Here is a 14,535-nt window from a genome sequence, read left to right on the forward strand (position 1 = left end):
CCCAAATCATACATTTGGACTTCACGTCACTTGCAACCCAAAGCCAAGGAAAACTGAGTGAGAAAACCACACCCAAGGGCGGCTCTCTTTTGTCCTCACCTCTTGCTTTTCAGATGACATTGAGTTTGACATGAGAAGTGTAGAGCAATGCAAGTCCCATTCAAATGCACAGCATGTGGTGTGTGCCAAAAATCCCTGGTAATTGCTGAACTCTAGTGCAGTTTTCATTTTGAGGTTCCTGCCTTTTGCAACCTGGTGAGCATCATCTTCTTGAAAAGATTGATAATGATATAACCCAATGAGCATGTCGTGAGAAGGAGCTAACCTATGTGTTGCTGTGAGTTGACTGATGTTAAGAAACATCTCCTGTTAAGAAAGCAGTTGAGCATGAAAGCACTGCTAAGTTTGAGCGCAGCTCCATGCTGAAAGTCAGATTGGAAAAGTCTTGCATGTCCAACTGGTTCTTTTTCCACTGTGCCCATTGTGATGATTAAAAGAGAAGAAAAATATGTTAGGAGGGAAGTTTGGCATATTCAAAATTCTTTCCATCCCCTCTGATTCTGAGTTTCCGTGGATGGACTCAAACCCTGGTCCTTGCTTATGCTGGGTGATCGCTCTCCAAGAGGAGACATCGCTTCAGCTTCACGGGAACCTCTTTTTGGAACCCTCTAGATCCCCTAGCGGTGGGGCTCTGACCAATTCTCTGCAGACAACCCAGCCCTGAACAAAGCCACCAATTCCTTAGAAAATGTTCATCATCCTTTCCACAGCAGTCCTTAAAGGGACCTTTCCTGTACATCAAGACACACAATCAATTGGTGCATCCTGATGGGTAATGTTGATCCATATCTGTTGATGGGGAAAAGATTTGTAGCTGAGCACTGAGTAGAGAATTATGTCAGTGAGCATGGAAGGCAGGTGACTGGAGGCAGAATGACTGGCAGACGCATGTGAGAATTAGAGTAATATAAGATTATCGGTATGAAGGGTGATATCAGGGATCATTCACACCTGGATCCATAGACTTTCATATCACAAACTGCTGATACCTTCCTCACTCCTCTTTTTCCTTCTGAGATTTTGCTTGGACATTTTCTAACAAGGAGATATGTGGGCAAATGCCACAACCCAGTGGAGGTGCTGAATCTTGCCTATCATCTTATTTGTGGATGAGGGAGAAATAGTTATTTCTCCTGTGCAAACCCTTTTACCCCAACTCAGGGAATTCCTCACGAACACAGAGCCTGTCAGTACATCTGAAGAGTAAAAGGGAAGTGGTGATGGCTCACTGAGTGTGGGGTCCCAGGATCGATATTTGCAGGAGGGAAGAAAACACACAATGCTTATATAATCTCCACCTGCCAATCCTTAGGTTTGTAACTCACTCTATCAAGATATAATTGAGTGAGATGTGTGGCTGAAAGTCATATTCTGGATCTCTCAATCCTTCACCTTCTGTCTGATCCCCTCTGAAAATGGCCTGACTTTCGGTTTCCAGTATTCCCATTGCCTGATAAAAAAACATGGGAGAGTGACTCTATTCTCATTGCCTGGAATGACTTTGGGCATGGCAGTTGGGAAAGGCACAGAGGTTCCAGGCTCTTTAGAATCACACAGTTTCTCTCTTTCCCCAGAGTCTTTCTCTGGGCATTGTTCCTCCTGGATGTTGAGGAGTAAATTCTGTGACCTCATGCCTGCACCTCAGAAAGCACTTGTGGTCACAGAGGGGTGGCATGAGAGCTCGGTGGCATCACAGTTCCCATGGCAACCAGAGATGCTTCTGATCCTGCTGGCTTCAGACTTATTTTGAAAAAAAGTGCCTACTGCACAGTGATGGTAAGAGGATAGAGGAAGGGAGCCTGGGCTAGGGATCTGATCTTCCAAGGAATGGTATCTTAAACTAATGATCCAGTTGAAGTGGAGCTATGGGTTTTGTGGGGCGAAGGCATTCAGGCCGGGAATGTCTCTGGTTCTGGCAGGACAGGGAACCCTGCTGAAACCTGACAGCTCGCACTACACTGCAGGCCTAGTAGTGGTGCTGTTCTGGTGTGGCTGCACCAGGCATCATGACAGTGATGTCACGTAGCTCCTGCTGCTGGCAGGGAGCCCCCACGTGGTCTGGGGGACCAGGCAGGGATGGAGGGCCACCAGAGGTCATGTGTTCACTCAGCTTAGCACTGGCCCCATCGGCATCACCCTCCAAAAAAATTCCTCCTTGTCTGGACACACAGTGAAAGAAAGAGGATGGTAAGAGAAAGCAATTGGGAGGATGCACACAATTAAAACCTTATATATGCATGTATGGAGAACTCAGTGAAAACCATTTATTTACAAAATTAATGAGTTAATACTTGTAAAAAATTGTCCAAAGTAACAGAAATATTAAAGCATTTTTAACACATACCCACACACACAGTGTTTTGTGGATTTTTTTTTCCCCAATTTCAACAATATGTCTATAATGATTTCTATAACCTCCTTATTTAAGTAATAATAAGTTATCTGAAGCCTACCCATGATGATTTCAGATTGATGAGCTCAAAAACTTTCACTACTTTATCCTATTTAATAAATAAATGAAACCTTTCTCCCACAGAGAGCTATTTGAGCTGTTTTGGCTATACAGATGCTATACATTCATGCATCTGATTCACAATTTCAAGAGTTTTCTGGGGCATATGACTGTCGTGTTGTGCTCAGTGGCTCAATACCCCACCAGAGACCATGATCAATGCACGCAACAAAGAGTCATTTATTGCAAACAAGAACCTGGTCCTCTGCTCACTTGGTAACTGGTGACGCTAAGTGCCCTAAGCCCTTATTTAGCAGTGTTTTTATAATGAGAGGCAAGCAGTTTTACAGTGTTCTTTTTAATTGGTTGACATATAAAATTGTATACAATGCATGTTATTTTAAGTTCTGGGTCACCCTGACCTCCCAGAGGAGGGTTGTCATTATCTTTAAGTTTGCTTTTGTGCCAGCAAAGTTTGCTTTTGGGTCAGCCACCTGGCCTTTACATATAAAATAAGAGACAAAAATTCTTTGCAGCTTTTATGAGGGGTTGAGGGCAGTTTGGGAAGAGCCTCATATTTACACAGATGCGGGCTCTTTCTATCTTTACATTCCCCCCTTTCCAAGTACATTTAGAAAGGAAATCTTGGGTCTCTATAGTTTTAATCCTTGCTGCTTCACGGGCTGATATTGGGCCCTTAGCACCATTACCTGTACTGTATTTATTCTATCTTTAACAAAAGCAATTAACTTATTGATTATACAAGGTCCTATAGTTAAAGCTAGTAGCAACAATATTAGGGGTCCCACTCTAGTGGACACAAGAGTAGTTAACCAAGGGGAAAAATTGAACCAGGATTCAAACCAGCTCTGACTAGCTTCCTGTTCTTTCTTTCTGTTTGTTAGTCCTTCTCTGACTTTTGCCATATTATCCTTGATTATCCCAGAGTGATCTATATAAAAACAACATTCTTCTCCCAGGTCTGCACATAGACCTCTTTGCTTACAGTCTTGAAAGGCAGGTAAATTTGGTAATCAATGAGTGTAGGAGATCCTTAATATTTTATTCTCCCAGGGGCAGTCTCCAACTTCCAGAGACAGATGGGTTTCATGGCCTTCATTTGCTCAATTTGACCCAATCCCCTATTTCTACACTAACTACCTGTTCTTAATTCTGGCTTCATCCCCCCCTTTTGCTTTAGGAACTCCTAACTGGTGTAAGGAAAATGAAGGTGGTGCTGATTGTTCTGGCTGCTTCGAAGCTAAAAGTGGGCAGCGAGGGGCAAGCAGTTTGGAGTTCCCTTTTAAAAATCAGGTCAATCAAGGGGTCCATGGTAGAAGTATGGTTGGGGAAGAGCAGGTTGTTAAATCATATGGGGGTGGGTGCTTCATGATAGAAGAACAAAAAGACATGAGTACTGAAATGAGATTAGTATAACGTAAATGTTGCAGCATCTGAAACATGCCACTGAGTATCATGAAAATGACAGAAGTCAATCTCTTACCAGGAGGTGGAAGAACTGAGAAATTGTTCCCATAACTAGGCCTAGTAAAGGCTGGAGAGGACAAGGCCTTTATTTGGGGACTTGAACATTGTCCAGGTTATCAGGAATGTAAACACAACATTTAACTTTTAATGCCATAGATGTCCCCAGAAAATATAGTTAAGCTACTTAATGTCATCTGATTTTTGTAAAATATCCCTTTATTGGTATAACCTGTGTTTAGTACAGATCTCTATACTTCTGTTACTTAGGGCTAGATAATCATACGAGCAAACATAGATTAAGTCTACCTGTGTAGCTTAGGAAGGTCTTAAACTGACTAAAAACTTCTGACTCTGGCAGTTCCTCTTGATAGTTATCAGGCACATTTCCTGAAGAATCTTTCTTTCATTTGTAGCTTCCAGTCTTTATTCTAGTGGGCTAATACAAGTGTACATCTTAAGTTACATTTAACTATTATTTCTTTTAAATGCCCAAGAATGGCTGTATTTTGGTTTTATCTGTTTTGCTGGGTGTCTAAGATCAATCTGATCAAATTGATCTGGTTCCTGTCTTGTTAAAGAGTCAGCTGAGTTCCCACAGGGGTCACTCATAGAGAATTTAAGAGCGGCTTCTTAGCTCCACCAGTGCCATTGGTTAGGCAGTGTCTCCTTGATGAGATGATTTCCTTTGGAAGCATTAAGGGATGTCTCCCTTTTTCCATGACCCTCCTGTGAAGCAGATGCACTGAGTGATTTTTCTTCCTCTAGTCTCAACAATCTCCTTGAGCAGGAGGTTGTGTGACCCAGAGTTGCAGCACTCCTTCGAGAAGTCCTCTTATTCCCTGGGTTCAGGCTGACTTTTAGGGCAAGATATTTTTTTTTTCCTGTGTACTTAATTCCAATTTCTAAGTTTGATCTTAAGTATCCAGCAAGCCAGTCTCACCAGTCATAAAGTAAGAGTACTGGGCTTTAACTTTAATGTCCATAACTTTACAGTTATTTACCCTTTTATCTAATTGGAGTCTGTATTAGTACTGGAAGTTACCACTATCTGTTCTATAGGTGATGGCTTATTATCACAAGTTACCTAGGTTGTATGTTCTGGAAGTAGCTACTTCTGCAAAACAGTAAAAGGCAACAGTTTGACAAAATGAAATTAGCTAGTGTAAAAACATATTCAGCTTGTATAATAGCTATCTTGAATTTTAACTGAGAGCCACATTATATCCCCTATTTGAGATCATAGTAATTTTACAACAAAAACCAAACTTTTTACTGTAACTTTAAATAAGGTGAAGTCTGACTTATTTTGGAGTCACTCTAACATGCAGTAAGGTTGGAGGCAGAGCCTTATCTCAGGTAAGGCATGGCTCTTTACAGATCTTAAGTGTTCTAATTTTGATATTGATCTTTGCTTCTTCCTTAAATATCATAAGTAGTTTACATATATTGTTTCCTGAATCTATATAAACTTTATAATTAACACAATTTAACATTGTGTCTAAAACATGAATCAAAGAAAGGCTAAGAGAGCTTTTAACTTTCCTTTTGTGTGTCAAAATGCTTTCACCTTCTATGATATGAACCTTTAAACAAATCAGGCTGTCACTAACTCTTAGATATACATTTACATTTAAATTTTTATCTCAGTGAAATAAGTAACCAATTTTACATGTATCTTATTGATAATAGGTCCCATAATAGAATATTAAATGATAAAAATAAATCCCCAATAAAATGTACTCCTTAAGTTTAAGATTACCATTTCAGACAAGTTTATTCTGGAGAATAGCAGCGCTTGATAAATTCCCTGCTTTAAATCTTATATACCTGGAAAATATGAACACATTTAATATACAAAGACTGACCATTTTACAATTACTTTGATACTTTCATATTAACATATAAATTAAACCTTGGCTTATGTCAGTACAGTAGTATTTAACTTTAAGGAAAACCTTAAACAGCTTTAACTGATTGTCTCACATACTTGTAACCAACTTAGTTTCATGCAAACTTGTTGACATTTGCCCTTTACTTACACACAGACTTTCTTAGTACTTACTTAGATCTTCATGTATTTCATCACATAAACACTTTTTTACCCAGAAACATTTACTTTTCCCTTTTACTAAATATATTTCCATACCCAGTACCTTTTATTTTGTCTTTCCTTTCTGTTGACATCTTTTTGTTCACATTCTGAAACAACTCATGAAATTCCTGAATTTAGATAAATTAATCCATTTTAACAAGATAAAATACTTTGTTGTTTATAGTACTCTAACTGAAACACAGTGAGAGGGGAGATGGAAACTCTAAATCCAAACTTAAGTGCTCCTTGGAGCTTTGCAGAACTGGAGGGGGAGCAGGGGGAAGTGGTAAGGGAGCAGATGGAATACTCACCCTCCGGGTTGGGGTTGTACCTGTTAGGACATAACTCTTAATAACCTTGTTTTTAGTAATGACACAAAGCAATTTTAAACACTTTTTAATTTACCAACCTATGAAAACACCAATAATGTTTAAGTATGTTACTTCATGGAATTTAAGGACTTAAGAGTACTTAATGTTATTTAACAATTAGCATTTTAACTTTGCAAATTAATCAGATGTCGCTAACAAAAACATTTGAGTAGTCCCATACATGTTAAATTTAATTTACTTATTTTGAAAAAAACAAGATATCGGACAAGTTTCCTGAACAGTATTTGCCATCTCTTTCCTGTTGAAGAAAAATCCTAGAAACAATTGATATTAGACATTGTTTAACATCAACATTTCATTAGTTTGACCACCTAGAAACTTGCAAATTATTTCTAAAGACATTTTACTTTTATTAATTTACCCAATTCAAATTGAACCCTTTTAAATCACGTGAATAAAAGTATTTGGATCCATTTTTTAATTTTTAATTTTATGCACGCTTCTTATTTATGTCAATTTTGTCATACATACATAGACAATATTACCTTAAACAATAACATATACACATAACAAAAGCAAAGGTCTTGTAATGTTTATCGCCATTGCAATGTAACAGATGTTTAAAAATAACTCTAGAGTTGGATAAAAATAGAACTGATCAAAAAAAAATCACTAACCTAGGTATCTAGGATCAAAATTATGAGCTCTGAAATACAGCATTAAGAAAAACAAAACAAAACAAGAATCCTAGAAAATGAGTTAGTTCTGTGTAGCAGCCCACGAGTTTAAAATGGACATCTTTTTTTTTTTTTGTTCTCTCAGGTTACTCCCCCCTCTCCCACTGAGACTTCTACAGTTTACATTCCAATGCAGGCTTTAGCAAGGCCAGGTGGGTGGGGGGAATTGCTCAGGACTTTTTAACCCTTTTTTTTTTTTTTCTGGTTGAGAAATCAGGTTAGGTTTGAATGTAGAAAATCACAAAACATTATTTCCCACAACTTTTGAGGAATGGAGCTTCTATAACATACTCCTTACTGCCATGGGTACTCCAAGGGTACAGAGGGGTAGGAGCAGATGGCAGGAGGCCTTTGCTCTTTTGGTTTCACCTTAAGCCTGCTCTGCAAGCTGTGAGCTGCTGCGCTCTCAGTCTAGGGTGTTTGGAGTAAACAAATCTCTTAGGAACAAGGAGAAGGACTGTAAAGTACCCTGCAATGAGTATCCCTAAGCCAAAGATCGGACTAACACAATAAAGAATTTAATATGAGACAAGAGTAAAGACCGTTTGGCACAATACACAAGCAGACAGACATAGCACACTAGATAAAAATTGCTAGTCATTATTTTGTCCACAAAAACAAAAATTTCCGATTGTGACACAGAGTCACCCAGAGGCAACAAAAAAGTCGCCCAGATGCAACACAAAAGTTGCCCGGATGCAACACAGAGGTTGCCCAGATGCAACAAAGAGTCACCCAGATGCAAAACAAATGTTGCCCAGATGTAACAAAAAGTTTTCCCAGATGGGTCATCTCCTGAGATCCTGCTGGGGGTCCTATAGTGTATCCGCCAGGACTTTACCAGCCCAGAACCAGAACCTACAGGCAATCCAGACAAGAAAAAAATGTGACAGTGCCTTACTCACTGGCCAAAAGTGTCACTTATGACTCTATGATCAAGTGTGTGGGTGGGTTCGGGGTATCCCAGATGAGCCCCTATATGTTTTGCCCAGTGGCTCAAGACTCCCACAAAGACCACCAGAGATCACGATCAATGCAAACAACAAAGAGTCATTTATTAGCAAGCTCATGCCTGGTCCTCCACACATTCGGTAACTAGTGACGCTAAGAGGCCCGAGCCCTTTTTTAGCAGGGTTTTTATAATGTAAGGCACGCAGTTTTATAGTGTTCTTTTTAATTGGTTGACATATAAAATTGTATTCAAAGCATGTTATTTTAAGTTCTGGGTCACCCTGACCTCCCAGAGGAGGGTTGTCATTATCTTTAAGTTTGCTTTTGTGCCAGCAAAGTTTGCTTTTGGGTCAGCCACGTGGCCTTTACAGATAAGAGATGAAAATTCTTTGCGGCTTTTATGAGGGGTTGAGGGCAGTTTTGGAAGAGCCTTGTATTTACACAGGTGTGGGCTCTTTCTATCTTTACAGTAGCATACATGTACTATGCTATATGTGCAGGTTCAACTTCACTGTTGATGCCATTTTCTTCCAAAGTGGTTACATTAATTTATTCCCAAAGGCAGTGGATAAGTAAGTTGCTTTTAGTTCATATCCCTGCCAACACTATACCATCAGAATTCATTTTCTTCTAATAATTAGAGCATAAAATGCTCTCTAGCAGGCAGACCCTGAATTAATTTTTAAGAAAGAAAAGTTTCACACCAATCAGTTCAGTAAATAAACTAAAAGTAATACCATTTCAGTGTTTTGCTTGCCTCTCAAGTTTCCACCTCACCAATTTCTGGTCTGAGCACTCCTTACATTTTTGGTCAATTTTCATATACATTTAGCTTTTAAAATAGTTTAATCTATGTTTTTAGTGGGAAGACTAAGTCCAAGCTGAAGGAATCTTCATTGTGTAAACACTGAGAGCCATATGACAAAGGGGACGAAGGATAGGGGAGAAAGGGGAAAATGAGTATTTATTGTGTGCGGACAACATATTTGCAGGAAAAAACAGAGAATCAACAACAGTGCTGGAATCCTTATAGCCAAAAGGCAAAAGGCTTCATCACTGGTTGCCTATTTGCATGAAATACTGACAAACATATGAAAGGAAGACAGGTGCACAGAGAGTTGCTACTAGTTCAGCGTCGAGGAAGCCATACTATAAGTAATCTGTACTATTCTCTCAAAGTATTAGGGTTAAGAAAACACTACCACAATCATTTCCTCACTTTCTAACAAACACTGACATGAAAAAGAATTGAAGGCATCAAAGAAGTATTGTTACTAACTTATCTTGAGAAAATTTGAAAGCACAGGCATACAACTGGAAAATACTGAAGTTCACTTTTCTCCTCTCTAGTTAATAACAAGCACAGTAATCATCTCATGGTTTACAGAAGTTCAGAACATAGAAATACCCAGAAAACAGAAATACTCCTAAGGACCAGTGTTGTTATTAAGAGGCAAGTTTTATGTGTGCTAAAATAATTACTATTTAAAAATTATTTTGTAGCTGTAGATGGATAAAATACCTTTATTTTATTTCATTTTTATGTGGTGCTAAGGAACAAACCCAGTGCCTCACACATGCTAGGCAAGCATTCTGCCATTGAGCCCCAGCTCTTGCCCCCAAATTACTATTTAAATGAAACACACACACACACACACACACACACACACACACACACACATATATATATATTACATTTTTCCATTTTTTTTAAAGACTGGTTATTTTGGAGGTACAACTCTATGAACATTCTCAATCACTTCTGTTTCCCGATTCTTCAAATCATGAAAAAAATCCAGTTCATCATCTAAGCTTTAAAAAAAAGTCTATCGCAGAAACCTGGAAGTTTACTATAGTATTTGAAAAGAATAAAATTTCTATTTAAATATTAACAGCATAACAAATGAGAAAAAATATGAAAAGCAAACATATTTAATGCAAAAAATAAGCATGTAAAAGACAAAAAAGTAAAATGAATCATTATTGATTTTGATGACCCACTAAGCATCCTTCAACCTTTTCTAGTCATTACATAGGCCTGATTAGAAATGACATATATCTGTAGAATGCTCTAGAACTGACACATTCTTTTTGCTAACCTCCAATAATTCAGTGATAGAGATACAGCACATACTATTATCTATTTTAGGTAAAGAAATAAAGTTTATCCTGATGAAACTGAACTCTAGAGAAGTGAAGTAACTGAAAGTGACATGACTAGTAAAGACTGAAATGATACTAGAATCCCAGGTTTCTCTTAAAAGATCATATTAGAATAGAAATTTCTAGAGCAGCACTGTTCAAAAGAAATACAATGCAAGACACGTAGGTCATTTAAACATTTCTAGCAGAACACTAAAAACAAAGAAAGAGGCAAACTTTAACAATATATTCTGTTTAATTTGGTATAACTACAATGTTACTACTTCAACATAAATCAATATAAAAAATTATTAAGAAGATATTTTACTTTCTTTTATCCATGCTAAGTCTTTCAAATCCAATGTGTATTTTAGACTTACAGTATCTCAATTCAGACTAGCTACATTTCAAGATCTCAATAGCTACATGTGGTCTGTAGCCCCTGTGCTGGACAGGGTACTTCTAGATAGATTGTAGACAGGAACTGTGAAAAAGGTCCAATGGTGTGAAAACCTTCATAATCCAAAACCTTCAAATTAGAACTTGGAATTATACCCATGTCACTTATATAAACATAAAATGACTAAAATATCAGTTAAACACAAGACAATATTTTCTACAAAGCTATAATTATTAAATTATTTTCTACTTTTCTTATTCTACATTCAATATACCTCATGCCCTGGTCTTGAATTGATTATTTTGTGAATGACAAATGAAAAAGTACTATCAATAATGAAAACAGTTAATATTTGAATATTTTATTATGTATCCAGCAATGTTCAAAGTGCTTTACATGAATCAACTCATTTAAGGAGAAAATGAGGCAATTTATTTAAAATATTCAACCTCCCAAATAAGGTTACATTAATAATATAGAGATATTTAAGCACAATTGTTTCTTTCAACATTTTATTTTGTATATTCACACATCTTTATGGTTTTACATTATTTCAATTTTTTTTCTTGATACCCACTATATTTCTTCTACCCACAAACTGTTATCATTAAATATTCAATTGAACATTCATTTCACCATTATCTTCTTTATAAAACTATAACCCTGTTTAGCACAGTATTGCATGATACATTTTTGGTTACTACATCCCCTTCAATGGTTCTCCCAACTACTTCATGTACAGTGCTTAATATTATTAGATCTTCAATAAACACTGGCTTGAATGACACCACCCCAAAATCCTATACTGCAGTTTTTTTCTGAGTTCCTTTTTTAAAGAAAAGAGAACAATTTTCATTTTCTTATGTGTGGATGAATAAACACATAAGTAATTTTTTATCTCTTAAATTAGGCAAATAATTTACCTTTCCATTTTCCCATTAAACAAAGTTGTCTATGCTTTAATAAGAAATTCTCAGCAAAAATTAATAAATTAGTTTCTTCAACTATTCATCTGCTTATTCATCTCCTTAAGGAAAAGCAAACACAAGAACAATTTGCCCTTTTCCATTTATCAGTTTATTGAAGTACTGAGTGAAAAATAACAGTAATAATTCAGAATACTTAAGCAATTCACATTTATGTGTGTGAATGAACTGCAAAAAGGTGTTGTACAAAGTTTTCTTTCATCAGGATAACATTTCAAGTAACTCACTATCTCTAGAGAAGTTGATATCTAAATCATCTGTCAATAAAAAAGATATACTACCATCACATACTAATTATCTAATCCTAGCCTCCTACAATAAGACTCCATCCACCAAATGCTATCTTATTTGTATGTCACCTAAATGCAACTTTAGAGAAAACTTGAAATCAAGAACTCCTGAATATTGTAGATTAGAGGCAGTCAAGGCTTACCTACTGCTTTATGAGACTGAACCAAAATGGAAGCTGTGCAGCTGCATGTTGAGGTAGGGGCCATAGAAAAGTACTGGAGTGTGAACACAGGGAGCCAGTGATCAGGCAAAATCCCAAAATATGGTGCTTTAAAATAAAAATAAACTCAGAATCTACATAGCAAGCTATCAAGAGAGAAGAGATTCCTTGAACATTGCAAGAAATTCATCTATGTCATGAGGAGCCATCTAAAGATTGGTCCAAATGTCTGAATTTATTGCATAGAAGATCTGAAACCCCTGCATTTTTTATATCTCCAAGATCCAATGTCCTCTCCTCTTCTCTGTTCCAGCAGGTGTCTGCCGGGGTCCATCCCTAGCAGGAGTCCATGGGTTCCACACAGGTAAATGGAGCACGGGGAGACAGCATTGACTATGGATGGAGAATGAAAGACACAGATTCTAGTTCTGGTACAATCACTCCCACTTTATTCTGGGGAAGGCTGGGTTTATATACATTTTTCTTCAGGCTATAATGGCAGTCTTTTGGTTAATGAAATTAAAGAAGTTTCCAAAGCATAGGTAGAAAGCAGCAACCTTACAGATTATCCTTACCTAATCACAATTGTTTTAAGAATATCTAATATCTAACTATGTCAATGAGCTAATACAATGTTTATTTCCTTAATATCTAAACTCTATGTGACATAAGACTATTCTTATTACTCTCGTGGTTAAAGTGATAGATAAGTAATCTCACGTGACCATTTCTATTAGGTCCATCTGGTTAATTTCTAAATTGCTAAGTTAAGGGCTACAGGAGGGCAGCGGTCACAGTGGTTCTTATGGCCAAGCTTTTTTACTGAATAGATTACATTGTCTTATGTAGCTCTTTTTTCCAGAACAGGGCATTGTGCACCAACGTTTATTATAGGGGTGACCTATTCTTTGTAGGAAGGAAGGAATGTTGTGAAGCCTTATTTTTTTACCCCACCACCACACATAAACAAAACCATCATTAGAATTTAACCAGTCTGTTGGAGACAAAGGCAGATCTATATCTATTTTCTCCAGAGGCTTTCAGGGACTCATTGCACGGTTGCAAAATTATTTTTAATTTTGTTAGTGTTAAAGACCCATTGTCTTTTAGATTGTAGGTAATATTTTCTGGAATATTTGTTGTATTTCCCTTATCCCCTTAAGCAATCCATTCAGACTGAAATGAGTAATAAATTATCAGAAAAACAAAGCAGAAAAAACACCATGCTCCAGAGCAAAACATCCGGCAATTCCCTTTAGGATGAGCCTTTGCAAACATCCTCCAGAAGATCTTTGTCAAGCACTGGATGGAATTCTGGATGCCCCCGCAGGTGTCCACTCTGAGAGTCAGTTTGGGCCCAGGAATTGACTGCTGAGGATTCTAGGCAGTGGTAAATATGGTCTATGAGGCAGAGAGAAGCAACAAGACACTTCTACATAAAATGTATGGTTGAATCTCTTGAAAAGGAGGGACAGCAGCTGTGAGTGGACTTATAAGAGGGCTGGGTCCAGGAGCACAATGGCTTCAACTGGTAAATCTGTTCATTCAAGAGGCTCCCTACCCCAGTGCAGATTCCACTGATTTGGTCTTCCACACTCAGAGGCAGACAACAAACCACTACAGTTTGGATGTTTGTCACATGCCCAAGTGTATATACTGAAGATCTTGAGACCATGGGTGAGAAAACCAGACTGGTTCACAGGCATGGAGGCTGAGAGGCTGGGGGATGGCTACAACTGTCACTGCAACTCCATTCTTGATGCAAAATCAGAGACCTGGGCATAAATTTAGCCCTGCTGTAGGTAACTTTGCCTTAGCCTAGGCTGGTGGACAAGGAAAGGCTGAGCTCAGTCCACACACTGCCCTTACTGGTTTGGTCTGCCTGAGCTGGAGCTGAAAAGGAACACATCATGCTGCCACCAGCACCCACAACATCCCTATACCTGGCTAATGACAAAAATTTGAGGTCTTGGGAAGAAGTGTCTCCATCTTAAATATCTTGGCATGGAGGAATATGATATTCTTTGGTTTTCCTTTCATTTTAATTTTATTCTTTACTGTTTTGTTTCCCTTTTTTAAATACTTTTATCCAACTTTATCAAATGTTTTAATTATTTAGTTGTAGTTTTGCTCTTATCTCTACTTTCTCATTTTTATTTCCTTTTCTGTCTTTTCACTTTTCTTCTTTCTTCTGTTTCCTCCCTTTAAATTTTTATCCAGTACTTTTTTATTGCACAGCACTGAGGATCAAACCAAATGTTGCTCTTCCACTGAGCTACAAGTCTTTCATTTTTTACTTTTAAGATTGAATATCTGGGCTGGGACTGTAGCTAAGTGGCAGAGAGCTTGCCTAGCATGTGTGAGGCACTGGGTTTGATCTTTAGCACCACATAAAATAAATAAGTAAAATAAAGGCATTCTGTCAATCTATAGCAAGGAAGAAA

General features: G+C 37.6%; 1 long non-coding RNA gene across 1 annotated transcript; it reads left to right on the forward strand.

Annotated features, from left to right (window-relative positions):
* The first annotated feature begins 11,904 nt into the window (after nucleotides 1-11,904).
* LOC306652448 lies at nucleotides 11,905-14,210 on the forward strand. The gene is made up of 2 exons (XR_013761396.1): nucleotides 11,905-12,407; nucleotides 13,422-14,210. It is a non-coding gene; the product is annotated as an uncharacterized lncRNA (long non-coding RNA).
* Nucleotides 14,211-14,535: the final 325 nt, after the last annotated feature.

The sequence above is a fragment of the Sciurus vulgaris genome (assembly GCF_902686455.1).
Source record: "Sciurus vulgaris genome assembly, contig: HiC_scaffold_231_arrow_ctg1, whole genome shotgun sequence".
Lineage (NCBI taxonomy): Eukaryota > Metazoa > Chordata > Mammalia > Rodentia > Sciuridae > Sciurus > Sciurus vulgaris.